At 44.0% G+C, this 27,224-nt stretch overlaps 1 protein-coding gene across 1 annotated transcript in view; it reads right to left on the bottom strand.

Moving 5' to 3' along the window:
* LOC128770835 (zinc finger protein 469) overlaps nucleotides 1-27,224 on the bottom strand; it is a 208,962-nt gene that overhangs the window by 18,057 nt on the left and 163,681 nt on the right. Inside the window, exon 5 of the mRNA XM_053885739.1 lies at nucleotides 23,186-23,386. The gene's annotated coding sequence lies outside the window, so the exon portion shown is untranslated. The remainder of the gene's footprint in view (nucleotides 1-23,185; nucleotides 23,387-27,224) is intronic.

The following is a 27,224-nucleotide window of genomic DNA, read 5'->3' as shown; positions in this document are numbered from 1 at the left end:
AAGCACTGTCTGTGAAATAACCTCTAATCCACATCCATGTTTGCAATTAGAGAAGTCATTTCCATGAACAGACGAGGGCAAATTCGCACATGTGAGCGGCTGTAATTACACATGTGTATTTATCCAAGTGTGGTGAATATGAGTTTGACGAATATGTGCGCTTTGATTTACTCATTTCTGAAGTCCTGCGTTCAAGGTGTAAGTGAGAGGTCGATTTGCAGAAAGGGAGCTTGCAGCAGATGGGGGGGTGAACGGCGGTGCCTCCCTGGTGTGGAACCACAGGCGAACAAGCAGATGGACAGACCACATGTGTGTTGTGGCCTGTTTGTTTTATGTGTGTATATAAATCTGAGGGGGAACAACCATGTGAGTCAAAGTGGAGCGTTTCATCAGGAATAGTCAACAGATGTTGATGTCCTTTGAATGTTTGTTTCCTTTTATTAATATATATATATATAAAACGCTCCAGAGGACAATAAAAAGATCTACTGATGACTTTGGATGTTCATGATGCTCGTGGAAGTTTGGTTAGCGGAAGTGGAAAGTTGATGTTTTAATCAACTTGTTGACATTCCTTTCAGTGCGGAGGACAAAACTTCTGAGCGAGATCCAGGACCCTGGGTTGGAAGTGACAATGGAACTGGTTTGATTTGCTTTCTGGGAAACTTGGGAGTCAGCCCCAAGTTATTGTTCCTCGCTCTGAATGCAAATGGGACGCGTCAAAAGCATCGCCTGAACTTTATTTCTGACTTAGCACTGCATTTTGAGGGTGGTCTTGTTTTGTCTGTTGTCAGGCTGTTTATTTTGTCTACTTGTGTCATGATACACTTTGTAACATACTAAATAACAGATATGAATTAACATTATATCATCAACTTTAACACCGCTTCCTGTTTGAGCCGTGCACTGCAGAAAGGAGCCATAAATATGTTCTATTCGCAACCGGTCAAGCCTGCTATGAATTAAATTGAACGACTCTATTCAACTGACAGAAAACACTAGCTTGACACAGATTGGTCAGAATGTTTGCCACATTAAAGCCTCTGCTACTGTGTAGTCCTTCCCATCATATTAACAAGGGTGTGGCAAAAAATCCATTCGCAGAACAGTCGAGTTTTGAATCTCAAAAAAATGGTGCCGGGGAAAATAAAATTACTAAAAGTATTTTAGTGTTATTTCTGCGTTTACCAAATGCACGGAAACAGTGTGCAAGCAATGCCATACTAAGACCAAGCACTTTGGCAACACAATGGATGCACAGGCTGGTTTTGCTAGGCGTCTCCCCGCGATCACAGTCAGACGGAGAAGTTTTTTACTGGACAGCTGCAGCTTTACCAAGAGGCACTTTCCTTAGAATTTAAAAGGCAACATATTTAACTGGACTTTCTATTTTATTTGTTTTTATTAAAGAGGCACTTTTATGTTGCAACAATTCCATCTCAACTTGGATAAACGTTTAGAACTGAATAAAGGTGGAAAGACAGGAAAGACAGTTTAATGTCTCATTTATCATTCTGATCATTCATATTAGATCATGATCAGAAATAAAATCTATTTGAATTGAATGGTGAGGGAGCACAAGATTCCCAACCCTAACATTAACCCATTTGATTGCCAGAAATAGAAGTGTGAGGACATAAAATACGTTCAATCATTTAGGCTCCAACTTCTCAAATAGTAAAAAAATAGTTATACATAATGATCATTGCTCTCCACAGAATGTTTGGTTTGATACATAATGATATAATGTTGAAGTTTGTAATTTCTTTTTAATTTCAAAGACAAGGACATCTGAGAACTATAAAGACAGTTTTCCTTCACATTCCAAACTCCCACAATAGCACTACATCAAGAACAAATGTGTATAAAATGCCCCACATTGAATGAATATTTATGAGTGAATGTTCATTTCGACCTCCTCAAATACATGTAAATGTGTTACAAGGCAATATGTTGTTACATTACACAAATTCAGTCAAGAATTCGTCTTAGATTATACAGCGACTGAAAAGGAACAGAGCGAAGAACAGAATTTTCCTGGTCCCAACTAGGTCTTTGGAGAATCGGTCACTGCCTGCCTTGACTAGTTGCCAAATGATGTGTATGGATTGAAAAATACGGCAACATGTCTTAATTGTTGTGTGTTGTAAAAAGTAATTACAAAAGGACAGAAAACTATGTATGTGTTGTGGACCCGTGGATAGTGATGAATTTGATTTTGAACCTTAATTTGAATTTGAATCGAATGAAATAGTTCAATACCTTCTACATTATGGGTCACAATGGTGCCTCAGACATTTCTCCTCTTGCTGTGGATTTTTCTTAAAGAGTGATGGCTTCACAACTCATGAACTAGTTTGCGACTAATTTAATACACGATTATAGTCGTTGGAGCCCAAGTCTAACGCCTCATTTTCACTGGTTCCAGGATGTATTTGTGAAAGCCCACAATTAATGTTGGAAGAAAGGTTAAAAGGACACTTTCTGACATTTGTCTTCATATTCAGCGTAAATCCACAAGGTTTAAGATGGTGACTTCTTAAGTGAAATATTACGCAACTGAGGTTTATGACATTTCACATTAATAGCAGAAGAAGTGTTTGTACAATGCGCCTCATCATAAAACACAATGTTATTCAGCCACTTGAAGAATAACCCAGTGTCTCTGTCCACTGCGTGTACGTTCTTTGTTTGTGGAGTTTCTAGGCGTCAACCTCTGGTCAGCGGGTGTAAAGCCCCCAGCCAATAACAGAGGGACCACAAATGGCAGCAGAAGAACAGCCAAGACAACTTTTCCTTCTCTCCCATTAACTAGTGTCTTTGAGAAAACACGGGTGTAGTGAGTGACGGAGCTGCTCGATGGCCAGCGTGAAAGTGAGCTTGTCAGAGAGTGATGAAGAGGAAGACGGATGATCCGCTGTTGCAGAGCTGAGCTGCTCTTTCATTTCTGCAAACGTGTAGAAAGAGGACCAAGAAGTAAAAGCTGAAATTATTTTTTATTCCATTTGATTACTTGCTTCAATTAGCTCGACTGCCAAAAACAGTAGTCCCCAGGCCAATAGCAAGTAGGGAATTCCAGACACCAAGCGTGTGAGTCAGAACCAGAATTTTCCAAACTCACCCAGCCTGCCACTCTTAAAATAGTCAAAGGAAATGTCCCAATGACCCAATTACGACACAGGCTTTCCTGACCAGCCTGTGAATGATCTGATATAAACCCTCAGAAACGGCCTATTTGTCTATTTTACACCCAGGCGACTCAGTTATGATCCCCTGTTTACATTTCCCTTTGTTATGTCTCCGTTCTTCGCTCTGGACGGGGCTTCAAAGGCCCTCTGAAAATAACTGATTCACCAGACATAAATTTGACCAGCTCACCCGGATGGAGACCACAAGCACCGGCACAGCGCTTTAAGACCGACCCACACTGCAGCGCTGACTCGAGCCTGAACAAACAGAAACTAATAATTGTTCCCATTTTGAGAACACAGAAATTTCTGGCCGGCTCATTAGCTGTGGTGCTCGGAAAGAACAACAACGAATGATGTGTGAGGGAAGTAGAGGACAGACGTCTCAAAACTTTAATTTCTCCCCCTCTTATTTCTGCCTCTTTATTGAATGAGCCATTCAAATTTTGAAAAACAAATTCTTTCAGTTGTTTCTTTGGTGCTCCCAAGTCAGGAGGTCTGTGAGCGCTGCAGACCTGACACATCCGAGCGGTCGGAAAGACACGCGTAAGCCTATATGTGAGGTGCGGGAAGGGATGATGAACAAGATATGACACATGAGAATGTACAGCTGCCTTGTTGAAACGTGTGGTCCTGAGATGAGAAATGATTCTTACAGCCTCTTCAAAATCATCTTTTGTTCCACTGCTTCCTCTCATCTCATCCCTATCTCACCAAATTTATCTCAAGTGGGTGTGTCCAGACCCGGCGGGAGGACGACCCGATGTGTCGCTGTGCAGAATGGGACCAAGAGGTCTTCTGTTGAAAAGAGTCTCTGTGCAGCATCTAGGGATCACCTTACACAACCACTTCCTGCTTCCGACCCACTCCTCACAGGCAGCCCTGTGTGCCAGCGCCCAAAAAAAGCACAAACAGAGGGGTTCAGTCCACCCAAGGGCCGAGCACAGGACCTTATTCATCCTTTTTTTTCCCCTTGAACGTCTCTCCGGGCTTCAGCAGCTTTATTTTAATTCTTTCTTCATAAAAATGGCAGCTCATTCCGCCTCTTCATTGTAGCTTGACAGATGAGCTCTGTCAGTGTGGCTCGCAGACTGGAGAGGCGGAACAGGTGGGTGTCAAGAACTTGACAGCCGAACTGCGTGACGTGGCCACGCCCCTGGCATCTGTCTCCTTGCGTAACCCGCCCAGGGGTCAAACATTAAAGAAGACACGCATTTGAGCGGAACTGGTTCAGGTGCTGATAAGCGCCGGAGTTTGCCGTACGACCCTGAACAAGTCCGCCACGTGTGTCTTCCCGACTTCTCACTGCCGTCCTTGTCGCTCCTACCTCTGACCACTAGACACGACCCAGTTTTTCTCGACTCTAAATACATTAACGCTGCACCTGATATGTCCGCTCCTACCAGGGGGATATGAAAACATTTAGGCTCCTTGGGCTTCCCCCGTCGGATGTCAGCTTCAGAAGGGGGCGAGAAGAATGCCGCTCTGTATGACCACTGCAAGAAGCCATTCATGGATCCGCCGCCCCGCCACAGAGAGGACTGACCGTCGATGGCTAGAACAGGACCAGTACTCATCCAGAACCTGCTGTCCCTCCGTTGAACAACACCAGTATTGATCTAATCCACGCTGGACAGGGGAGAACAACCGGCACAACATGACCACTCATTCAGCAGGACTGCTTCTTGGCAAGACAGCACTGCTTCAGATTCAAGTTTGACTCACCCAAGACCAGTTATCACATCACTGAATAACCCTCGAACAGGGAAAGCATCGCACTCATATGACTCAACTCAGCACTTGTTGGTCCCCTGAACCCAATAGGGACCGACGCAAGGGGCCGACAGTGAAAGTGGCTTCTGTGCATTCACGATCTGTGGGGCTTCACACAGCAGTGCGAGTGTTGGGCGACCAAGCCAAACCAAAAAGTGACCCCAAGAGAGTACTGTGTACCTAAGGAGTATTTTTCTGCCTATGTCTTAGGGTTGGATTTGTTTTTACCTTCCAAACCTTTTATAATGAATTTGTGGAAGACTCACAATAAACACTTTATTTTATGATTGGAATGGAACTAACAGTGGTTGTTCATTTTGGGAACAGGTGCTGTTTGAAACTTGATCTATGTAAAGCTTAACTATATCCAGCACTCAAAGTTTTATTCTGTAAGTATTACCACAAAGAACCCTTAACTGATCTGGTGAAAATTGCATCCCTGCACTGAAAAGAACTACAAAATAGAAACATCAGAATAAGCACTCATGCAATTCCCAGTGACGGATTTTATCTGCTGAGTCATCTAGTCCTTAAAGGTTGGACAGACATCATTCCTGTCTAACAAAGAAATGGTTTCAATGAGACCAGAATGACAGAGTCAGACAAGTCGGACCAAAATAACTAATAATGATTTTTTTGCTGCTGGGGTTCGTCGTGTTTCCCTGTTGACATTATTGGGTCAAACTCTTGAATTTAAAGCTGTCTATTGAGATTATTTCCGACATGAGGTAACAGCTGGATTGTGAATCACAAAGCGCTGGAGCCAAGGCGTCGAATGAACTCACACAAGGAGCCAACAACAAAAACGGTTCGAGTTGAGGTCAGAACAGAATTGTGTATTTTTCCTGTTTTAAAAGTCAACATCGGCCTTCCATTTTATCTGCAGCGAGTTGTTTTTCCTCTTCGAGACAGACGGTAAAGCGTCCTCCAAAACATTGACAATCACAACACACAGAACATGAGAATTTCTTCCCCTGTTATGCTCAAACACTGCAGTCTAGTGGCAGGAGGCCATCATGGCGCAAGCCACAACGCAACCTGCCTTGCAAGAGTGTGAATCGGCATACAATTTTACGTCAAGACAAGCATATGCGTTACAAGCTCTGGGGCCCTGAGTTTGACAAGTCTATTAGAAGAACTCACACACCTTGGCACGCTAATTGAAACATCTTTACAGCACGGCCCGCAGTAATCCACTTCCTCCATCTCATGAATCATAGATTTCCCTCCCTGCTTCCTATTTTTACAGCTGCTTAACTAATATCTGCTTAAATGCTTTCCTCCTCGGTGACTGAGAAAATGCTTCAACACTCAGGTTCTCACAGCCCTTTAACTTCCGAACACTCTTTGTGTAAACAATCGGTAAATATCCCTTACTGACCTTAAGGAGCACACGCAGCCCACACACCCCTCTCCTGTGTTTGTGTGTCAGTGTCACGCAATAATACTTTCGCCTGCCACTCGTTTTATTTCGTCTTTTGATTCAACCGATCTGCCAAAACAGAAATGTGAAACGAGAACTAAACACTTATACCAGACTGTCACAAACTCCACATATGGAAAACATCAAGTAGTGCTGACACTGCAAACGCTTCAATCAGGGGTTAAATATATTAGTCTCCGAAGACACATAAAGGCAGTGATTATCGGGATAGATGGAAACTGAATTGGCCCATTAAATAATTAAAGTTAAAAACACACAGTCTTAGTCAGGCTTTAAATGTAATAAAAGTATTGACAAAAATCGATGTCACCACCGGTCAAAAACACTTTCCAGACTTTCCTCCGCTCACAGCGACATACATCCATCAGAAATATTTATATTTGTTCCAGCTGAGGTCAAAATCACACACTGTAATTTATGTGTCAACCGCAGCACGCACGAAATCTGCTGGTGTTGCACCCAAGAGCAGCTCTGATGAATAAACCATTTGGCGTCGTCGTCGGGATCGGAAGCCCTGACACAGTCCATTAAAAGGCTGAGAAAGAGGGACAGGCACGAGTTTGTAGCCCGGGAGTTTGACCTCCTCTGTGCAGTCTTGTGGTCATAACGCAGCTTTCATGCCGCTTCGCTGTCGTAATTACTAGTCTGGCCTGTGGTCTGCCCTTTGTCCTGCTGTCCGTGCTTCAATTTGTCTTGCCAGGCAAATGTGTGTTAGCGTTTATGTTGGCGCAACCGGCCTCTTTGGTCCAGCATAGATGGCAATTTGTCTCGAACATCTGAGGAGGCCGCGAGAAAACTCTTGGCCACCAAAACATACTTTCAGGTATTAACAGACATTGTCAAGACAATCCGACTTTCACGGTCGTGTCGAATATCTGAATATGAGCTGGACCCACCTCATTCACACCGGGATCCTTGAGATCAAAGCAAATTTTAAATGCTATAAAGATAAAATATAAGTAGGACAATAATAATGCAATAATAAAGACATGCAGAGGTGCTCTCAGAAAAAGCCATATACACACTAAACTCAGGGCATAAAATGCTACAGTACAAAGTCACAGTCTGGTGGATATTCATGTCTCACTTTCAGTGAAAAAAGTTACCCAAAGTCGACGAGAAAATTCTTGAACTTCACAACATGTGTTTTCCTAAACTACATCCTGGTGGTGTCAGACATCAACGCGCAATCATTCTGTCTCTGTTTCTTGCTGTCTCCAAAAGAACTAGTCATTTTAGACAAGTCAAGGCAGCTCTGGGTTATTTGAATTTTTATCACGATGTCAATGTTCTATCGCTTTCATTGCTCCTCTCCAAACTCTATTAGTGGTGTTTTAAATGGCCTGTGAAAGACGACCGCAGCCTGTCAATGGAAACTTTAAACTGGCTGTTATCTTGCCTTAGCATGTGCATGGAAAAATGAACATCATCCTGTTAAGAGGGGAACGTTCGACAAGAGAGGTTTTATAGTGTTGGCATCATGTCTCATCTCTGACATCATCACTTGACTTTATAAAGTGAGTAGTAGCTCAACTCTACGTGACCGAGATCGTCACATTTTAGGGACTCACTTGATATAAGAGGGGACAATTCAGGATTACGTGTCGGAGTGACATCATAGTAGACGCTGTGCAATCTTCATTGGAACCTGGAAGGTCCACATGTCCTATCATCTATGACTTAGGTGATCCAACGCTTGGCAGCAAATGCTCGAGATGCTTCCGAGGAAGACATGATTTGCTAGCGATAAATCTCTTTGAGCTTATTTTCCATTACAAGTTTTCAAGTCACTCTGAAGAATCACACTGCGAAGGCTTGAATTGGCCAATAACAAAACATTGCTTGTCATTGGGCTGAACGTCGAAGTGTGATCGACCCCAACCTGAGCAGTAGGGTTGATGATCTTTTGAGGCGTCATATTAAATCATACGCAGGTCAGTTGTGCAGTAAATAACCAAATGTCCCTAGATAAATCTGCTGCCTGCACATGAAGAACACTGAGGAAACCTAAACACGGCTAGACAGCCTCCAAACCTTAGCTGGGAGGGACACGGTCACAAAGAAAGTAGGTGTTCGGTCGCTTAACCAAAAACCATCAACGAAAATAACCTTATTGAATGGCACAGCTTTGTCCGGCCTGGCTCGTCTGACTTACCGACATTATTCCGAAAAGAGCGGTTCCAAAGTCAAACCTAAACACGGAACACACGTGTCTCTAAAAATGTCGGTGAGGTTTTTGCCGACTGAGCTGGATTGAAAATCCGTTTGTCTTGGTCAAGCTTAAACAAGCCCTGTGTTGGGTCTATCCCACAGATGACTGCACCTGGTTCAAACTCTGCCAAATGTGCCACAAATTGTGTTTGAAGTCCGAAGCCTGGGCGTGTGTGCCGTCTCAGAGACGATTGTCTGGACACACTGTATTAGTCTATTTTGGTTTAATTCTCCAAAAGGGTTTTGGGTTAAATCTAACTTGCCTCTGAAAACAAACATTACCGTTGTGTTCCATTCATCTTCCTGGATGGTGCGGAGGGTTGGTGTGGTGGTGGTGGTGGGGGGGGATAAGAATAACGTAACAAAAACAGGGGAGACACATCAGCGGCCAGTCGCACCGCTACAGTAGCACGGTTGTGACTCACCAGCTGAGGCTTTAAGCAAGGAAACATTTGAAGAATGGGTGACTATGTGGTGTGTGTGAGTCACTGTGGTGCGGTGAACCTCGGAGAATAGAGGGCCATGCTTACCGTTTGCTCCACATTTCCCAGCAATAGTGTTGTATGAAGAGCATTCACACTAAGCCGAATTGATCTGGACCAAGGCTAAGCTACGCCCCACTTTTTTATGTCAACTAAACTCAATTGTGTGTGAGTGGCATCACCAAGGAGCAGTCACACACAGACAACTCAATTCCCAGTTCGCTAAATAAAAAATACACTTCCAAAAACCCTCTCAATTCAATATCATACGCACCCCACAATAAAGCAGGAACACTCTCAGTTTATGTACAAACAGTTTAGTTACTAGCATATTCTAATAAGGCCACTAGTAAATGTAACATTTCTTGAGTCTTGAGCTTTAATACAACGGCTGATGGTGATTCTATGAGAGTTTCTTTCAGGTAAAGAATGAATTGACAATTGTTTTCACATAATTCAAATCAACCTACACAGAGCAGGAAGCGAGGGACACCCTGAACATGGCCCCAGTTCATCATCCAGCACATCCAAAAGGACAAGCACTCACACTACCCATTGAATCCTACATTTACATATGTGTCTTTTTGGACTGTGGAACTGTGAATGGTGACTCATCCGCTCAATCCACCACAGTGCTGCGTAAGCTTAAAATGATAGCTAAAAATATAAACACCTATAAATGTCCAAACACTTGTCACTCGTCGCAGTGGTCAGTGTCCCATCAAAGTGGTCTGAGAAAGACCAAGTGGTGACAGCGTGTGTGGTCGGACATTAAAAAAAGTAATACAAAAAAACTCTCCTGCCTTTGGGAGCCAAACAATTGTGGGTGGTGAAAATGTAAAATCCTTATCTATTATGGACCATCCATCGATAGTCATGCTTTTATCTGCGGCGGCAGCATTTTAAGAGGCACAGACTTCCCTCTTCCATGAAACCTTGTCTGGCTCTGCCGGGGAATACCATGGCGTTCCAAGGCCAACTGGGAGACATAATCTTTAAAAGGCATTACATTGACGTACAAAGACATGAAGACATTAAAACCGCACAAAATCAATCACAGCTCTGCACCAAAAGGTGAAGGAAATAGGCTTGGACAGCTTAATACGCTGATGATAGCCAGCATCTGACAGCCCGCAGGAACACTCGGTACACACTGAAGATCTACTTCTTATTTCCTGACCCTGGAAGAGCCGACTCACATTTTTTTTCCACCACGATATCCCTGTTTTGCCTCCCACCATTTCCGACCCGCAACCCCCCTTTGACTTTGTTTGCACCTCCTTTGAACATTCTGCTTCCCCAGACCCTTTAAACGTCTGCCCCAGTGGGCAGCGGAGTGAGAGGGTGGGTTATTTTTAGATAGCGCTCTGATACAAAGTGGAACGTTTTTCTTCATCCCTGCAAAGTGGCATTAGCTCTTTCTCACTCGGTAATGGAGTTGAGCATCTCGGTGGGGGATCTCCAGTTTCCTCCCACACACACTCATCTCCTCCTCTAGACTAATCTAACCCCCCTGTACCACCAACACACTCATCCTTTCCAAACGTTGACATCACCCGGCAGACTGCTCCTCAGCTAGCGGAGCAATTCTTTTTGTCTATAAAGCATGAAATGGGCTCGTCCCAGCTACCGAGGGAAAAACACACATCTGCGGCGAGAAGAAACCCAGCCCATACATCATCGCATACACGGCACTGTTCTCCCCACATGACCTTTACTCACAGCGGTAAAACAGTGACGAGTGATACTCACACACGCCTCTAAAGGGGTGTTAAAAGAATAAATCACACAACTACTGTAGGAATAATTAGGTCAGTACATTATCCAGGAGCCAGGAGGTGCCAGTTAAGCTCGGCTCACCGTTTTCCTGTCTTGAATCATAAGTCAGAAATTTTCCCTTCTGCACACTTATACACACACACACAGTTCCCACACCATGTGGATCACCTCATCTCTGGCCTGCACTGCCGGAGAGGAGGAGACACGGCCCTTTGGGTTTTACAAGTCCTCCTCTCAATGACCTGCGCTTCGGTCTCAAGTCGGATCCGGATCCTGTTACACTCTTCCAAAAGTATTCTGTTTTTAGTAACTCTCACACTTCATTTGAAAGACTGAGCTCATAAGGAGCGGTTGATATTGCGTGGTAGACGTCCTGGCAGCCGCAGAGCAGGAAATCTTTCATTAAAATTCACTCAAGGTCCATCACGACTTCAAGCTTCCACTGAGATGCTTTGTACAGAGGGAAAGAGAGCCGCTCTTTTATGATGCCCTCAATCACCGTCTGTGCAACCAGGAAACCCGCCATGAATCGTAGAAAACACTTAAACGTACATCTTATACGAGAGCGTTTGAAGTCCTCCGTGCGGTTCATCAAAGTGTTTGGGTCGGTGATCTGAAGATATTAACACGACGGAGCCGGAACAAAGACCCAAGTGTTGTTAAATCACAGCGAAGATGATAAAGACAAGGCAGATCGACAGACGCTCCAGTGAGTCGCAGCCACTTCAAATAGCCTCATTTTCCGACGCGGCTCACAGAGAAGCCCGAAAAACAGGAACACATTTGGACTAATTGTTAATCAAAGGTGAAAACTTTTGCTATCCAAAACACATGGTGCGACTCTGGGGAGACACGAGTCAGCAGAAACACACGCGGCCTTGCGCAGATTTGCTTCGTAAGTGTTTTAAAATAATTAATATCAGGCTGAAATAGTTTTGCCGGCCCAAAAGCCTCCACCCACTCTCAAGTTTTGGGAAATAAAAAGATCCCAGCAGGTTTTGGATGAGTCACACCGCCCCCTGTGCTGCTGGAGTGTATTAGCAACACATTTTCAGTCACTTTTAAAACCCACCATCTTGTCTGGTCGCCCCAATATAACAGAAGGTTGTGGAAAACTCGAAGTCATAATCACTTATTCCATGAAATGGAACCGCTGTCATTTAGTCCTGGCGTGTTATTTAATAATGCTCAAGGTTGATCCAGTGAAAATAAAGAGCCCGTGTCACATTTTGGCTGAGACTCAGCGTGCGGTGTAACCTGATAGTAAAATCTCTGCCCACCCTGAGTCTTCCTGCTCCTCCGCTGTCACTCAGGAGAATGACGCAGCCTTGTTCAGCATCCTGCGACGATGTGGAGATTTAGAAGGGAGACGCAAATTTCCCTGCAGCCTTTCCTGACCGGTGTTTGTGTCTGCAGACAAGAGGGCCGGGCAGAAGAAGGCTGAAGGAGATAACATCAGACATTCTGTGAGACGGCGCAGGGGGATTCCCTCAGCCCTCTCCCAGGTGCAGACCTGCGTCTACAAGACTGCTAAGCCCCTTGGATGTCGTCTAAGCCACACAAATGAAGTAGCCAGAAGAAAGAAGAAGCAACTGTGATCCAGGGGATGATTTGCCTGTTTGGCTTTCAATTGTTTTGGGAAATGCGAAAGGCCATGGTTTCCATTTTCAGAGCTGAAGCAGAAAAGCCTCTCTGGCTTGAGTCTACGAAATATTTGCGCGTTCTTTTCTATGCAAACACAATTCAAGATAAAACAAACTTTCTCCAAGAATCTTATCTTGACAAAATGATTAAAATTTTAATCTGCATTTCAAAATTGAAGCTGGCGCGGCTGGATGTTCGACTCCATCTCAGCTGAGGTTGAGCTGCGGGCCTCTTGATATTCTCATCAGGCTGAACAAGTTGAAAATAAACGTGAAACAGCTCTGATTTCCACTTTAAACAACCTGTCTCTTTCAGTCTGTTTGACAGTTGTTCAATTAAACAATGGCATTACATGGTTAGACGCAGAAACCAGGATCTAAAAACCACTGCTTTATCACCGTAATCCGGCGCTATTGACAACACAGACCGAGCAACACAAGACCAGATGTGTTTTACATATCTGTGAGGAATGAAACTGTGGCCTTCAGCATCAACAATCGTATGATAATTCCTTCCACAAGAAGATAACTCAATACTCTGCTAACATCTAGGAGGGCAGTCGATTCAAGGCTGAGTAAACAGCTCTGAGCCAAGCGCCGCACAACTCACCTCACCCTATAGCTGCTGCTGCTGCGAGCCTCCGGGGCTCTGATCATTCAGGAAGGTATTGACGGAAATAGAAAGATTTGTGAACCACCCAAAACAGTCTAAATTGCTGAAGAGAAAAATCTGAAGCTGATTTCATGCCACAATAGAAGCTGATAGCATCTCACACTGTCAGTGTAATACCTGACGTCACATGGATAGGAAAACAGATTCTATAGGTGAGCTCCCCGGTGCGCTGCCGCCTCCCGTCAGCCTCGCACGCACACATGGTTCATATAACACATCGCTTTCTTTCTGGTAGTTTAAGGCGACACGCAAACAAGGAAATGAGATATACACTACTGTGCCGAGGCTGGAACTCCAGGGGTGGGCACCCGGCTTCTCCAGCAGAGATACAACCGATATCCATGAGAAGCCACGAACGTCAGTCTAAACTAAAACACATGGGAGCATGCGTGTGCCGGCACACACCCTGAGACGCATTAGCAATGGTGCACATAAACAATCTCTGTATGTTCAGACAAACAAACAACCAGGGTGTCGACTGAGACCCTCCGCTCTGAGGTCAGTTGGAACAATGAAAGTGAACCCTCACTCTGACACATGTGCGATCTTGGCTTTGTTTGGCAGCAGGAACAATAAACATGATAAGGAATGGTGTGACTTATTGTTTTCATCGTGAATCAAACAGCTACACAAATATAACACACTTTGTTGAGTTGAACTCACGGCCTGGGGGCCAAATATAACACATTTGGTGGAAATGAACTGTTACATGTCTGAGTGACTGAAAAGTTGCATTAAAAAAAAAATCATAAAACTTATCTTAAGAACTGAATGATGTTGAGCTTATGTAGTGAAAAACAGCCATTAGTTAGTATTTCATCCAAAGTCAAACCTTTTTATGGCAGATTTTTCCGTTTTTCTGCCCTTAGCAAGTCAGCCAACGCTGAAGCTAATAAGCTAGTTGGGAAACAGCGTCTGTCAGAAACATCTCGACAGTAACATCCTTTCATCAAGACAGTCTTTCCTTCTCTTCTGAGAGCCGACGGTGTGTGACACGAGACTGATAAAAAGAGGAAAGCATATTAAAGACACACTTCTCCGACACTCCCCTCAAATGACAATGTTTAACTGCAACTAGTCCTGGAGTCGGTCATTACTCCACCCCGTCACTTTGCTCATCTGTTCCGCCCATTTGGACGACCCGGCCACCTGGTCCGGACCCATAAAAGCGCGTGTCATTGTGCGACCACTTTAGATTCAGAACAAGCTGACTGCACCTCACCAGGTGAACGTCAGTAGATGGAGCCACTTCGAGTTGCCATCCTTGATACGGAAAAACGGAGCTTGTTTGTTGGCTTTCAGCCAACAAGTTGCTGCAACATTTTTGGAGTGTGTATATTCCAAGTGTGTGGGATTCCTTTTCACAATGTACACACAGACACAAATACCTAAATACCCTTCTGTAAAACAGTCTGTGTGAATGTTTGGCCGTGCCAGCTGTGTGAGCTTCAGCCTGGGTGTGGGGTGTATACACATTTCTGACAGACTGCGTGCTGTGTAAACACACACCCATAAACAGAATGTGGAGCGGAAGCACTGATCACCTAGATGTGCTTGACCGTGTGACCCCAGGGCTGGATTGTTTTGCTTTCACTATGTGCAGGGTTTAGGGCGAGCAGCTGCATGAAGGTGTCTGCTCCGTCTTCTGCCTTCTTCTTCTGAATGTCACTGTGTTTCAAAGGAATTAGATGCTAACACACGGTCAATTTAGGGGAGCCATTCTCAAAGGTTTGTTCCCGTTCTGTGTAGCAATAGAAGCATCAGCAAGAATATCAATATGCACGACACCAACACGTCATATTTTATATATGTTTTTTATATTTTAGTCAACACCTTTTCATCAATTAACCTTTATTTCAGGTCCCAGTGTGACCGATGTTTAAGATTTTTTCAAGCCCTGCAGTTGAGGCACTCTTTATTCTCAGACTGGTGATGTGATGTTTGAATGAATTCCATCATTGTTTGGTGTTGTGTTTGCTCAGATTATGTACAAGCTGTCCATGTTCATCATAGCCTATATATATATATATATATATATATATATATATATATATATATATATATATATATATATATATATATATATATATATACATATATATATATATTCTGAGGCCACTACAAGATAACACAGTTATGTGTTATCTGTCTGCAATGACTGAAAAACATGCATAACTATGTTATACATATGCTATAACCATGTTATTATATCATTACTGTAACTGTGTTAAAACCTTTTAGCAGTACTTATTGAGTTAAACTACAATATCACCTATCTTTACATTTACTTATGTAATAAAGTATTAACAGATTAAGCGACCTCCTGGAAACCCACACTGGATTTATATGCCATTACCATTAGTTTTTGGACTCAAACTGACCAGATGTGGCTTTTAAAAAGTTTACTGCAGTAAACTGTAAAGTTCACAGGATGGTTTTAACAGATACACGTCCTTATTTTTAAAGTACATCTTGATCATTTCTCCAGTGACGGTGAAAGTTGCCTTGCCATATCAATAGTTTTGTTAAAGCGCTGCAGTAATTGCTCAAAAAGAATCCAGTATACAAAGTAGTCATTTTCAACTGTGAATTAGACAATACTATTACGCCAGGATAAACTAAAATGATCCTCTCAATCTGTCAGCAAGAAATAATTTAATAAACAAGAAAGCAAAATTCCCTCCAGTAGTCAACGTCACAGTTATTGAGTGTCATTGTTGTCCAGAACTCGCTTGAATCACATTTTGGAATGTTCAACAGAAAGTGGTGTGTAGTGTAATACGGTCAATTTGGAGAGTATTTTTCTGACAATTTAACTGTTATGGTTACAGCTATGGATGTTGCCACTGAACATAGACTCCTATTTATGTGTTTTCTTCGAATGAAATTAGTGGTAAAAGTTGTTTTAACCAAATGCTTTGTTTCTTTTAGCTTCCAAAACAAGGAAAAGTCACGGGAAGATGAAGCTATCCTGCGTGCGTGTGACTCAAATATCTGCTTCGATACGGCTGCAAATGTGTTTCACTGGCTGGATCTATATTGGAGAGAACATTCTGGGCTCGAATAGAACTTTTTAATGGCTACCGTTTGTTCTATCAGGTTCACAAACACTTAAAATAGAGAAACTATTAAAGTTTCACAGACGCACATTTAGAAATTCTTTATGACTCAGCACGGATGCATAAATAAATGTTGTCTGTTTCTGCTTATACGAAGGCGCACGCACACGCTGCAAACCACAGTGGTATTAAACTCAAAAGAACATCTAGTCCCCTTCTTTGTGCCAAAACATTTCATTTTATATAGAACTACTCTTAAATTACTCAAACAGAAATACCGAGCGCAGGAAATCTTGGCAGCGGCCCGGAACTCCTCAAAATATCCATTATAGAAAGCAACAGCCAAGATACCTGAGCGCTGAAATGAACTGTTCACCTAAATCCTGAAGGCCATCATACCACACATGTGAGACAACCAGCGCGCTTGGAGAGCGCTGGAGAGCTTGTTTGACTAGGATGACAGTTTTTATTCAAGCATATACACCTTAAGCACACTCGCTGAGTTTGGGGAGCTTTACATTGACAGGTTTTCTCTCCCACCGAGGTCACCAGCAGGTCACACACACGTCTATATATCGCACTCTACGAGATCTGCCTGTCCATGCATGACTAAATGGAAATATACTTGTCATCTCCTCGCACTTCACGTCACTCCCACTCTCAAGAGTGAAGATGTGGGATGAGACGGAGAGCAACAACGATGAGCAGGAGAACGTTTGAACCTGAGAGCATGTGAACAGTCACCAAAGAGAAGAGGCAGCAAATATACGTCTGTTTGAATGCCAAACAGTGTCAGAGGCAGAGCTCTCATGGGGAATCTGGCAGCCGCTTCTGATGGTGAGTCAACTCAGCACGAGTTTAAATGCCGGAGGACAATCAGCTCAGTCTTCGGAGATCCATACCATAAATCAGGGTCAAACTCAAGGCCCAAGGGCCATGGCATTATATGTGCATGGCCCTAGAGAGCTGGTTAAAGTACAAGTCCCATAATGCACTGCAACAGATGAAGCTCCTATAACCTTGCATGAGCCTTCAGAAAACTCAAACGTTGGTCCTTTTTGGAGACCTACACTGTATTCTTATCTCTGTGATCGACGGTCCTTTTGGATGGCTTTCATATACATTAAACATGAAGGTTGCAGGATACTCATTCAGTATCACCAATATGATCGAGTTTTGAATGTTTTCTTATGTTGCCTTGAATCGGACCCCACCGATGGAATACACAACATTCTGCTCGGCTCTGCCACCTCGAAGAGGAAGAGTGCTACATGGATAAGCACCTGCTCGACTCCAAGTCTCTGCCGGATGACTTTTATGTATCTAGTAATTCAAGGAACGCAAACGTGGTGATTATCCAACAAAGGGTGGAGGAGAGACGACAAAGGGAGTCGAAGCTTTGCACAACTCACAGAAGAAGCGTGAAGTGGAAAATAAGTATTAATGACAATGAAAGAAGTTTCACATCTCTCAATGTTAAAATGGTAAAGCGGAATTCAAGCCTTCTTATGAGGTTTGGAGGCTTGATCAAGAACAACACGACAGAATCCTACGGGAGTGTAGTGCATTCAGTTTAGTATTGAAAATACAATCTGACCTTTGACTGTCAATGTGCCGTTCATCCAAGTCGCTGCACTGGGAGGATTAAATGAAGCAAACCTTGGTTTGAGTGCAGCTATTGAAGTCAAAATGGCCGTCAACAGTTCTGGAAACTAGCGTCGTAGCATGATACTCAGAGACAGGTTCACAAGAAACGTGGAGGGTTCTTATGTCCTGGCAAATCAAACGGTGGTTGTTCTTTTTTGGATGAGTTTAGTGCTGTTTAGTAACATACTTTTTGCTGTATTAATGGCCCCATCAGTCTTGGTGTGGTGCCATGAACTGAGTCATGGTGCCATTAGTACAGCTGGTATGACTAAGCGCTCGCCTGCAGTTGACAGCAGTGAGATGAACTATTAAGCAATGAATGGGTCATGATTCATTTCAGACGGAAACGTTGACTGAAACTGACAGGCATTTTGGGAAGCAATTGGTCAGTGTTGCTTGTTATTTTTAGCGCATCTTAAACTACGTAGTAGGACTGCGAGCCAAGAGTTTCAGCTCTTCCAGTGTTGGAGATTCATTTTAGCATGACTGCAGTTAGAGCTAACATTTGTCAAGCTAATATAGTAGCTTCAGGTGAAAGTTAAGATTTCATACTCCAATATCAACTTTAGCTGATATATCAGAGTCAAATTACTGTAATTTCCAGACTACAAGCCACTACTTTTTTCTCGCGGTCTGAGTCCTGCAGCTATTACAACAGCGTGGCTAATATATGGATTTTTACAGGCTGAAAACACATTAAATCTGGCGATGAAATTGATGAAATTATGGGCTTTTTATTTACCCTTAAAGCACTGAAAATATGCTGTTTTTGCCGATGTGTCCACGGCCCCGTCAACAGAGTCGATCTATTGTAGGTCTGGAATTGAGAAGCAGCCAATGCGACCGGCAGTGGTGTCGGAACTTCAGACGCGGACGAAAACAGCGTATTTTGAGCTCTTTAATGCAAATAAAAGATGTTGAGTCAAAGTGCGTTCGGTTCAAAAGTCCGACATGAACACAAGAGAGATGGGTTTTGGCCGCTGACTTGATCCCGGCTGGAGAGCTGCACCTTGTCTTTTGTGAGAGCAGCGTGGATAAATCAAGACGCTCCAAATTACGCAGCTTGTTTCCACTATTTCCTCACTCTTGATGCTAGACCTGCGTTTTTAAGCCGGTGCACCACTGACCTGTCCACAGTGCAGACAGCACCACTGCACCCGCGCCTTATAGACCAGTGCGGTTTATGTATGAACAACATCTATTTTCCTTCTTAAATTTAGTGCGTCTGGCTAATATTCCAGTGCGCTCTATAGACCGGTAATTACGGTAGATACCACATTTCATGCGATATAAATCCAAAATATTTCATCACTTTCAAACCTCTTGAAAATGAGTGCCGCCTCTTTGAACCTCCCCAAAATGACTTGTCTGTCAGCACGTAAAATGAATGTATTCATTTGTCCGTGACACAGATTGCCTTCCACAGACGACAGTAATCAGCGTTTCTTAACATGAGCTTTGAAGTGAGACCACAGCGCGCTCCTTTTCCACCCAGTTCCCGTGGCTTTCCCTTTAAACAGAGCATGACATCAGACTCCACACAGGTCTACCAGCCCGAGCCCAAACAACCGAACAATGCCACATCTGGAGGGAAACGTAAGGAACCGAAGGGGAAGCGAAGGAATGTGGCGGAAAAGGGGTTGAAAAAGGGAAAGCAGTCCTGAGGCTGTTTAGCTTAAGGGACCCAGGCCAAGACTTCTGGTCTATAATTTACAGGCGATTCCCTTCACTGCCAACCCCCTCACCCCCCCCTCTTCAGTCATGATGTCACAACAGCGGATTCACGGATCAACTTAAAAATCATACTGTTTCCTTACAGTAGAAAACTTTGATGTGATGGAAGCGTCTTAAAAAAATAAAAAATCCACTCGCTAACCCAACTATCCATTACCAGCTGTCATCGTAAGCCTCTGTATAAGATTTGAGTTATGCTAAGAATCCATTCAAGTAAATATTTTTCCGCTGTATTTGACTGACTTATTTCGGAGGAGGCTCTGAGTCAGTCTTCTCAAGCAGCCTGTTCATGTTGTGACTGTCAGAACTAATCAGACCTTCTCGCTCTGCATCCACACAGAAGAGATTCCGGCCAATTTTCTGCCTGAAGTGTGTAATAAACACACAATTCCGGTCGGGGAGGATAGTTGTCAGTAGACATGTCTCATATTAATTGCGGTGGGATAACAGGGCTTGTAGTTAAGAATGCAAAAGACGTATTCCCACACATGCACACAGGGACTTTGTGGAGGCACTGGGACCTTTTCACCATGACAAAAATGGAAAATATGCTATCTGGTTTTAAGAGGCAGTCACTGACAACACAGGGGAAGGAGGCAGCAAATAAATACGGGCCGCATGTTTCATCAACACAGCTGACGTGAAGACTGAAGAAACAAGGGCTGAACATGTCATGGTGATCGGGCCAAGTAAATATGACACTTTATTTGAAAATCACACACCATCTTGCGTATTTATACCTGACAACGAGCAGACAAGGGGGAATTTCATGGCTTTCTCAAATGGAAATTTGGGTTTGAAAAGGCTTCCAGATGGAACGGGGTTGTGTGAACCAAATGTAGCCGGGAACTTGTTTTCTGAAAACAAGTGCCACCTACAAGGGCGACAGCAAACCAGTGAAGACAAGTGGACGACGATGGCAGTAGATTCTGAGCAACAAACTGGAGAAACCAGCAGTAGTCAGACGGTGGAGAGTGCCAAAAGTCAACTCTCAATAAAGGAAAATTCACCTACTAACAGACAAAGATTTGAATTCAGGATGTTGAGACTTATAACTAAAACAGCCACTGCCTTTGGTCAAATGCCTTCATTATTGTCTTCTAAAAATACACACAAACCTCTTGTTCAACCCCATAATGTGGTGGCATGACGAGCATTTCTTTCCTGGGTGAGGTCACCCTGCGGCTCGCACCATTGAAGTCTAATGAAAGTCAGCTCCGCTCTGTCAACAGTAAGCCAAAGGAGACAGAGGTCGCGACCCTAACACTCGACGTGGGAATTAGGGGATGAATAACCTCAATGGTGTTATATAACCCGACTCACCGGTCTGGACTGATGACAATTCCTGCTGATAATACACTTCAACTTAGCAATGGCAGCACAATGATGACTGTTAGAGTCAATGCTGCCTAAAAAAACGCTTCATCCGTTGAGATATTCCGGGCACACTTGAGAGAAAAAACAGAAAATCTGTCTTTCACCCCTGAAAAAGTGTTTCAAGACTTCCAACTATTACAGACCATGTCCACGGATGACCAGTGGCTGTGGGGTAGTGTGTCGGGGGAGTGTAAAGTTACGTCGAGGTGTGTGGAAAGGGGGTGGTGCCGATGGGAGTCAGAGGTCACGGTGCCCTTACAAACAAATGAACCACCCATCGAGGGATGCTTCTCAGTCAGCCCCAGCAACAGCGGCGGCTGGCAAACATGTGTGGGACAAATGTGCCATCGTAACCAACGACTGGGTCTCAATCATCCCCAGATGCGGTTGCCACACAAACATGTCACATGAACACAGCAGAGGGTCCCCGCAGGGGGGAAGAGACACACACACATGGGGTGACAAAGACATTAGGGCAGAAGATGGGCCACCTACTTTTCTGTCTGGTCTGGTTTACTGGCCAAGGTGGGCTAGGATACATGAAGATCATGGGATAGAAGCTGTTGTCCGCTGGATGATACTCTCAGTTCTACTGTCCCCCTTCAGGGCTTAATGGCTACCATCCATCCACCTTCCCAGCTATAACGTACTGCTACAAACTGTCACACACACACACATGCGAGGTTGTCTCTTCCCTTTGGTTTTCTTGCAGCAAACATAAACACTTCTTAGAGCACTGATGACTTCCCTGTGTTGGTTCCCAGCAGACATATGGACATGGTTTCAAACACCTATATGAAAATGAGGTTTTAATTTTTCATCCAGAACAAAGCTTTACCGCTCAGAATCTAAAACAGCTTTGTAAATGTGCTTTATGTAAAAATATCTGTCAGAATTTGCAAGCTGTCTCCAAGCAGTGGCGATGACTTAAGTTACTATAATGCCACCAAAAGTCATGTCTGGGTTGGATAAAGCATTTAAATCAACCCAAAACAGAGCGGAGGATTTTGGGACTAGCTCTTATTAAAAGTGCATTATTCTGCCTCCATCTTTCAAGCTCAGCTCACAAAATCTTTCTTCATTCTTTTACTCTTACAACACAATGTGTTTGAACTCCAAAGTACAGAAACATCCCCGCTCAGTATGGGAAAAGAAACATCTTTCCGAAAACGCAAAACTCCATCTGAACACTTCCTTTTAACCCGTCTTCATACGTCAATTCTCCCTTTCATCACAATTTCAAGCGAGTCTGTAAAAAAGCAAAACTCTTCTGCACAACTCTTGACACTTTCAATTCTCCCTGTTTGCCTCAACTGTCTGTCTGCATTCAGTCTCCTCCTGTATTTTCCTCCTTCTCTCTGCTACTGCCAGCTCTGGAAAGTACATTCACTCAGTTCAGCAGTGACACAAGGACCGTCTCGTTCATGGCAGGCCGTGCTTGTGTTTTTTCAATTAAACTGGGCTCCTGTACACTTCTCATTTGGGATACCATAATTCTCATGGCCCAGCAGAAACTAGTGGAAAGTCGCTTAGGCCCTTTTTTGGTGGGAGAGGTATTGGAAAGACGGATTCCCAAGAAGTATGTCAGACTATTATGCTACCTAGAAGAGTTGAGGTCAACTTTGTGAGCGTGTAGAAGGTGATACAATATAGCTAAATAAAGCAGGGAGGGGAACTGAACAGCACAGCAGGATGGAGCTAGGACACACTGAAAAGACATCAAAGCCTGGACTTCGGCGCAGATGACCCCTTGGTCTGTTCAATCCAGAGTGAGAGCAAAAGCTGTGCGCCTCTTTCAGGCTGCATGATCACTGAAAATGAGAACTCCAGCCGTTTCCACCTTGACTTGCACGGCCTCCACGAGGAGTCCCTTTAATTCCACTCCAATAACAGCCCCAGTGACTGAGCCTCAGTCTGAGTCCTCCTCCTGCCAGCAGCTTCCATCTATCACAGCCAGCGTAAACTTTTCACTGACGGATGACTCAGCGCACTTCCATTTGTAAACAGTGTCGGAAATGTCAGATACAAAGACGCATGCAGATTCAGGTGCGCACGCTCTACTTATGTGCACATGGATGCTATGAGTGGGAGGGGCTTGACATAGACAGGCCCCCCCACCGACCCCACTCGTCACTGCAACAACAATTAACAGTGGGAGAGAAGCGTGAGTCTTACCTCAGCAAAGGTGAAGCAGAGCCCAGGAGAGAGAAAACTTCATGACTGGCTGTCTCTTTTTTTTAAGTCTCAGGTGTGATGACGGGCCCCGGGCCGGGCCGGGCCGGCGGCACACAGCGGGGCTGCGCTCGGCACGCTTTACAGGGGGAGAATGCAGAGGAGCCTCGCAGACCCCAGGCCCATGCACTCACACTCTGCCTTCTGAGGATGAAAAGAGAAGACTTCATTACCAGCTGTAGACCACGCCTCCGTCCCTCCAGTCTACCTCCCCTCCCAAAGTCTCCCTCCCTCCGTCCCTCCTTTTCCACTGTCTCCCTGCTTCTCTCCACACTCCGGGCGAGTGGTGCGCCTCGGGGCCGACCCAGCAAGGAGAGGGGGAGCAGACTACTTAAGCAAAGCTCTGGCGCAGCGCTTGCCAGCGGAGATGAATTAGGTGCAGCACAAGCAGACAGCTGGAGTGAAGAGTATGGATTCGATCCCAACACTTGTTGACAAAAATTAAAAATCTCGAGGGAAAATGGTCTCATTTCACTTGTGACGCGCTTCACACTCGCAAAACAAACAGGCAAACTATTGCTCTAGCTGAAAACACTTCAGTGAACACACAATCTGGCACGTAAAAAGTGTGAGACACAAGCTTATATTAAACACTTCTTAACTTCTGTCAAGCAGAATCAGAGCAACTGACAGAAAACTAGTCAACAATTGAGCTCGCGAAATAAACACGCCGTGTTCACCACTGCCAACAAACTCAGGTTGTGGTTTCAGGATTGGAATTGTTTCTTGTAGCTTTGGCTTCAATGATGAATGACATAACTGACACCATAGTGATGTCAAGAACAGAGTAGTAACAGACAAATGGTGACAGACCAATGCATATGATTCAAGAAGAACTGTTGCAGTGCTTGATGGAAGTGAGGTGGTCGCTCTTTTTACAAGACGGCCATTCATTTTAAAACCAGGGGCTGGACTTGGCCCGCAGGTCGTCTGAAATAGGGCAAAGTGGAGATAGTGACAGACAGCTGTGTTCGCTCAACACTCAACCTGGACGTGCGCTGAGCTCCAACAGTCACTTATTTAACGTAATAACGTTAAATGAAGAAGAAAAACAGGAGCAGGAGAATTTGATTTGGACTGAATAAAGAGTGTGAGGCGGTGTGGAGATTCACTTGAGGGAAAAGTGGTAGGGGGTGTGGGAGAGGGGGGGGAAGAGGGGGGCAGACAGGCAGGCAGACAGAAAGAAAAGCAGAGACGCTCCACACAGGCTGTTGATCAGTTTGACAGTTTCAAGGATAAAAGTCAAAAGAGTTTGTTGGAAGTCCCAATTAAGAATTACAGTAACTGCGATCAAAAGACTCCAGAACGTGTGTGTGTGTGTGTGTTGTGAGGGTTGGAGACATTGTCTGTCTCCATGTGTCTGGCAAACTGTCTGAGCATCTCACAAACTTTTCAGCCAAATGTTGCCAGCGTCACAACATAAGAAGGACAGCGTTGTCCATCTCCAGACCGTCTCACGATCCCCCTCATCCTCAGCTGCCGTTTCTTCTCCTGCCAGAGTGAACTCTCTGCCCAGGAGACGGGGAAAATAGGACTAAAAGCCGGAGCTGTTTACTGTCTATAATTATGAGGGGCTGGGTACACTCAACCCAGGCGAGCGCTGCACCCTGCCCCCAATGCCACCACACACAAGCCCGGCTCTGCCAAGTCTGTCAGTTTAAATCAGGCAGTGGGGCTGAGAGAGAAGGTGTGAAGTGAAAGAAAAGTGTCTCAGAATGAGGTTTGTCTTTTGAAATCTAAACAGGCACCAGGCTTAAAATAGCAGCGCTCCCACATTTCAGGAAAAACAGGAGTATTTTATTACAATGAGAGGGAATTCTAACTGTGGTCGTATTTGGAGCACCTTTTAACAAGGCTGGATTTAACTGCTGGCCAATGAAATGCATTTTTTAAATGTCTGAAATTCAGAGGATACTTCAGAGCACGCTGCTAATGTTTGACATGTTGCTCCTTAACTTCTTATCAGGATCACTGTTGACAAGCTCTCAAGTCACTGGTTTCAAATCGGTCCCGCCTTTGACAGCTGAGTTGCACATCAATATTATTTAAAACAGGATGCTTTGTTTTACTCATTCTCAAGTGCCATGATGCGCCGCAGCATTTGATGCGACAGTACCACTCATCTGAGACTACAGGGGTGAATCAGATTACTCCTCCTGATCAAACAATCTCAATGATCTTTCCATTATATCCTTGTTTTGTTCCAGAAAAATCTCTCCTACACTTCGCGAGGGTTGAATCTACCAGATTTAAAGGACAGTGGGAGAGGAACAAATGCATGTTCCTCAGTGGTGATTCAGATCACAGGCCAGTCTTTCCCATTCTGGACACAAAACTGGGAAGAAGTACATTAAAATTTCGTCAATACCTTCCAAGTATTGCGCCATTTCACAGGATACTCGCCTTTCAAGGCGAGAAGAGTAAGAGCCATGAACAGTACTCATCTGGCTCAACAACCAATGTTAGAACGGTCATCGATTGTAAAATCCACTTTTAAAAATTCAACTTTTCTGGCCACACTTTAGATCAAGGAACATATATTAACCAATATTAAGATAATTACTTGCTTATTAATTGTTAATAATCTAAAGTGTAACCAACATTCCTGCAGCATTTCCAGTGCCAGGATTCAGGAATTTGGGAGGTTCAAACTCAATAAAAATCTTGGTATGACTTACTTGTTTATTCAGCCTTTATGAGGTCATGAAAGGTAAATCAGCAGACAAAGTTGTGAAGTGCAGATGTTTTGTGAGAACAGGTTCCCCCCACAATTTGTCGGAATATAACTTTCTTTTTAACCCCTCAGATGTACCATGTAGTATACAAAGTCATTCAAAACATACATAGTTGAAGTCAAGGTGACGACACATTGTTCCGCTCCGGAGGGCTGCTAACTTGATCATGACGTCAAGACTACAGTTTCTGTTCTGGCATTATAAAAGTCACAGCCTTTATGGTACTTCCTGTGTAGTACTGTGTTTCACCTTTTAATCAGTAGAAGTATGCGCATTCAAGGAAGCTGCCAAAAGTTCATGACATTATAAAAAGGTAATCTTTTAATCCGACAGCTCCATTATGGTCTCCTTGCCGTCTCGCGGCGCGGTAATAAGACGTGAGTAATATTAAACTATCAAAGGCTTCGGGTGGAATACAACACTCCAGTGGCTCTTCAGACATCACCCGAACATCGATGATAGTGACAAGAAAGTGCAGGGCGACGCGAAGAGAGCAGATTTCCAGCAGCTGGATGAGGTGAGGATGGATTAAACAGATCTCTGGCATTCTCCCACACTAGCATTAACACCTACACAGACCCTCTCTGTGGCATAATGGTGTCAAATTTACACAGGTCCTCAAAACAGTACTTAAGATTATGGGCTGCCTCCATCGTAAGTGGTGAGAGCCCTGGTCTGGGGTGGAAGCGTGGCACAGCTCGAGAGGATCAGACGAGCCGGGGAAGGTTTGTTTAAAAAAATAAAAGATAAACTCTGATTGCTATGAATTTGTAATCCTCTGAAAGTAGATGAACAGGATATCTCTGGTGTTTTTTTTTTCTTCGGTGTGAGGCTTGAGGGACAGATAAAGCAGCCCTCCACATCTGAAAGCAATTGTTTTTGTTTACTGGCACCAGGGGAAGCCAACTTCGCCATTACTTTAACAAGAGTAAATAAATAAAAATGGCGTAATGTGGCAGTATAATAAATAAGATGGAACTGTAATGGCATGGTCTGAGCAGCAAGGTTAATTTTGTTTGAGGATATTAAATGAGGTTTATGGACTGGAAAGGGTATTTAGAGAATGAGGTAAACAGTACGTGATCTGGCCACTGGGGGCAACCCATTGTCTTAATGCATGTAAAGTCACAAAAGTCAGTCAAAATTTATTAATAATATAATGTTAAACTATCGCATAAATCAGACCAGGGCATAATGCGGCCCGGGGGCCAAACGCGGCCCTTTCACTGTATTCATGTGGCCCTCCT

The sequence above is a fragment of the Synchiropus splendidus genome, chromosome 14, assembly GCF_027744825.2.
Source record: "Synchiropus splendidus isolate RoL2022-P1 chromosome 14, RoL_Sspl_1.0, whole genome shotgun sequence".
NCBI classification, from domain to species: Eukaryota; Metazoa; Chordata; class Actinopteri; order Syngnathiformes; family Callionymidae; genus Synchiropus; species Synchiropus splendidus.
The sequence above is the reverse complement of the archived record's forward strand: the minus strand, read 5'-3'. Positions and strand labels throughout refer to the sequence as shown.